The sequence below is a fragment of the Nicotiana tomentosiformis genome, chromosome 9 (genome assembly GCF_000390325.3).
Source record: "Nicotiana tomentosiformis chromosome 9, ASM39032v3, whole genome shotgun sequence".
Taxonomy (NCBI): Eukaryota; Viridiplantae; Streptophyta; class Magnoliopsida; order Solanales; family Solanaceae; genus Nicotiana; species Nicotiana tomentosiformis.
This window is the reverse complement of record NC_090820.1, coordinates 12,086,950-12,091,264: the sequence shown is the minus strand read 5'-3', so window position 1 is coordinate 12,091,264 and position 4,315 is coordinate 12,086,950.

Here is a 4,315-nt window from a genome sequence, read left to right as displayed (position 1 = left end):
TTTAATGATTAATTCTGTATTCTAAGACCTCACAAAGTACTATTTATCATTACTCAACTTGCGTGCGCAGTCCGTAAAACTTTTCCGAAAAGTTTTTATGCGAAATATGAAGTAAAATGTGAATTAGAGCTTTAAAACTCAACTGAGTTGACCTTGGTCAATATTTTTTAGCAAACGGACTCGGATCAGTATTTTGACAGTTTCGCTAGGTCCGTATCGTGATTTGGGATTTGAGCGTATGGCCGGAATCAAATTCCGAGGTCCCTAGCCCGAGATATGGAATTTTGATGAAAAATTAAAAGTTTAAGTTCAAATAGTGACCGGATGTCGAATTATGTGCAAACGAGCCTGAAATAGAATTTTGATGATTCCAACAGCTTCGTATGGTGATTTTGGACTTAGGAGCGTGATCTGAATTTTATTTGGAAGTCCGTAGTGGAATTAGGCTTGAAATGCCGAAAGTTGAATTTTTGGGAAGTTTGACCGAGGTGTTGACTTTTTGATATCGGGGTCGAAATCCGATTCTGTAAATTTGAGTACCTCCGTTATGTCATTTATGACTTGTGCGCAAAATTCGAGATAAATCGTATGTGATTTATTAGGTTCCGGAGTCATTTGTAGAAATTAGAAATTTCAAAGTTCATTAGACTTGAATCTATTTGTGATTCGTGTTTTAGTGTTGTTGGATGTGATTTGAAGGCTCGACTAAGTTCGTATGATATTTTAGGACTTGTTGGTATTTTCGGACGGGGTCCCGAGTACCCCGAGTGCGATCCGGATCGAAATCGGATCAATTTTTGAACTTAGGCAAATTCTGAAATTTGCAGCTTCTGGTGTCATCGCACCTGCGGAGGGACTGACCGCAGGTGCGGACTCGCACAAGCGAGCTGTGGCTCACTGAAGCGGACGAAGGGCTACCCAGTTGGAGCCGCAGATGTGGCTCATGTTGCGCAGAAGCGAGAGGAAGGGCGCAGGTGCAGGCAGGTACGCAGGTGCGATGGAATTTTTCGCACCTGCGAAGGCGCATATGCGGTCCAAAGCTCACAGAAGCGAAGGCAGCTGGGCTGAGCAATTTCCGCAGATGCAGGACCGCAGGTGCGAAAGCACTGACCAGATTACAAAAACAGAGGGGTTCCGATATTTTTGTCATTTGGACATTTTCAACACGAATTTGGGCGATTTTCAGAGAGAATTCACGGGAAAACTTGAGATAAGTCCCATGTGATCATTGTTAGTCAATTGTATTGGATTATCATTGAATATTTTGAATAGATTACATATTTTTGAGGTGAAATTAGAGGATTTGGGCCTAGGGATTTCAAAATGAGAATTTGAGATTTGGAGGTCAAGTTGATGTCGGATTTTTATAAAAATGGTATGGTTGGACTCGTAGTTGAATGGGCGTTCATATTTCATATTTCGTAGTTGAATGGACGTTCATGAAAGTCGTGTACACGAGGTGACGAGTGTGTACACGGACTAAATGTGAAGGATTATGTGTTTAAATTATGAAGATCACTATTGCATATTAATTAAATTATTAAATCTTGTTATATTCTCCATCATTGATTTTATTTGTATACTTTAAATTTGCTTGACCTTTTCCTGCTAATTATTTTACCTATTTAGTTAAAACTTGGTTTCTTTTATTCTGTGCATTATTTGAAATTGATTTCTTAAATTTAAATATTATTAATATGAAATATTTGATATTTAAATTTGGTATTGAAGCAACGTATTAAAGACTTTGAAATATTATTTTGCTGAATTATTTATTCCTGAATATTTGTGTAAGATTTTTGTACTCATTGTGATGGAGTCGTGAGCTCTTTATTATGGAACAATATTTTTGATGGCCTATTTTGGTATGATCCGTGAGCTCTTTATTTTGAAAAATATTGTTGTTGAATTATATTGGCACGTTAAATTATTTGAGCACTTGAAGTGCAAATTGTGATATATTATAATATTGATATGCATGCAGTGGTATAAGGTTTGGGTATTGAAACGCATGCAGTGAGATAAGGGTGGCTTGATACGCATGGCTAGTAGGGGGATCTATAAGAAATCATGCGGTGTGATAAGGATGGCTAAAACGCGGGATGCTATTTCGGAAAAAATATTTTCTTTCAAATAAATTGTGAAGGCTCTCGCAATGAGATAAGGGAATGAGATATTGTGAATTAAATTATGATTTGGGACTACAAGGCGGTACCTCGGTAGTGCCTTTGTTGATATTGATTTATGGCCGTAGTTGCCTTTTATTTTTATTGTGATTTTTCTTAAAGTTGAAAAGAAATTCTGTTTTGTTTCCACGAGGTATTTATTTGCCATTATTTGGTGTAATTAAATATGACATACTACTTGATTCATTTTCATTATTATTTTATCTTATTAAATTATTTAAATATTTTTCTATGTTATTATCTATTCTCCAGTAGGGCGTGACGTGACCTAGCCACTACTCTACCGAGGTTAGGCTTGGCACTTACTGGGTACCGCTATGGTGTACTCATACTACGCTTCTGCACATCTTTTTGTGCAGATTCAGGTACATCTTACCAGTCTAGACATCTGTGAGTTACCTACGCACAGAGACTTCGAGGTATATCTGCCAGCGTCCGCAGACTCCGGAGTCCCCTTCTCTCATTTTATGTTGCTTCCTTATTTTTTCTTTAGACATTGATACATAGAAACATTGAGAATAAATTTTTAGAAACTTGTGACTTATTTCTACCGGGTTTTGGGAGTTGTAATTTTTTGAATTGTAGTTTATTTATTTCAGATATTTATAACTATTCCGCATTGTTAGGCTTACCTAGTCTTAGAGACTAGGTGCCATCACGACCTCCTACGGAGGGAATTTGGGGTCGTGACAAGTTGGTATCAGAGCACTTTAGTAAAGTCTTGCGGATTGGTACGGAGACGTCTGTACTTATCTTTGAGAGGCTATAGAACTGTTAGGAAATATTCACTTTTTTGATTCATTATCGTGCGCCTTTGTTGATTTAAAAGTTTTAAATAATTGTCTTTCTATTCTCTCACAGATGGTGAGGACACGCACAACTGGATCTGATGATCAGACACCCGCGCGCCCCGTTGGAGCCGCAAGAGGCCCGGTCGGGGCAGAGGCCGAGCCAGAGGCCGAGGAAGACCACGTGGTGCAGCCAGAGCACCTGCACGAGCTGCTGCACCAGAGCCACCAGTAGCTCCAGTTGGAGAGCAGGCACCTGAGACGCTTGTTACTACTCCTGCACTTCAGGAGACTCTTGCCCAGTTTTTGAGCATGTTTGGCACTCTAGCTCAGGCAGGGTTAATTCCACTTGCTCCTGCCACATCTTAGGCTGGGGGAGGAGCACAGACTCCCGCCGCCCGTACTCCAGAACCACGGGCCCAAGTTGACCATGCCCCAGAAGTTATACCAGTACAGCCAGTTGTCCCAGTTCGGCCTGAGATTAGGACAACAATTTCAGAGGGGGAGCATCTCAGGCTCGAGAGGTATAAGAAGTACCATCCTCCCACTTTCAGCGATTTAGCTTCAGAGGGTGCTTAGGGTTTTCTGGAGGAATGTCATCGTGTCCTTCGTACTATGGGTATTGTGGATTCCAGTGGGGTTTCTTTCACGGCATTCCAGTTTAGAGGAGCAGCCTACCAGTGGTGGCGGGCATATGAGTTGGATAGTCCCGTTGCGGCATCTTCACTCACTTGGACTCAATTTTCGGATATGTTCTTAAGGGAGTATGTTCCTAATAGTCTTAGGGATGCATGGCGTGCAGAGTTTGAGCAGTTGCGCCAGGGTTCTATGACCGTGTCAGAGTATGCGGTCTGATTCAGTGATTTGGCTAGGCATGCACCAGCCTTAGTTGCAACTGTTCGAGAGCAGGTTCGCAGATTTATTGAGGGTCTTCACCCTAGTATCAGATACAGTATGGCCCGAGAGCTAGATATGGACATCACATACCAACAGGTGGTGTCAATTGCTAGGAGATTGGAAGGTATGCGGACTCGGGAGAGGGAAGATAGGGAAGCAAAGAGACCCCGAGATTCTGGCACATATAATAATTCTCGTGCCCTAGATGAGTTGTCCTATTCATTCAGCACTTCCAGCTTCCAGTGGTATTCCGACTACTCCCAGACCTCAGGTTCCATATTATACACCACAAGTGTCTTCTGTACCTCCTGTACAGAGTGCTTTCAGCGGACAGTCTAGTCGATCAGGCCCGAGCCAGTCCCAGCAGCCACGTCCTCCAAGGGCTTGTTTTGAGTATGGTGACACTCGTCATATCATGAGGTATTGCCCCATACTTAGGAGGGG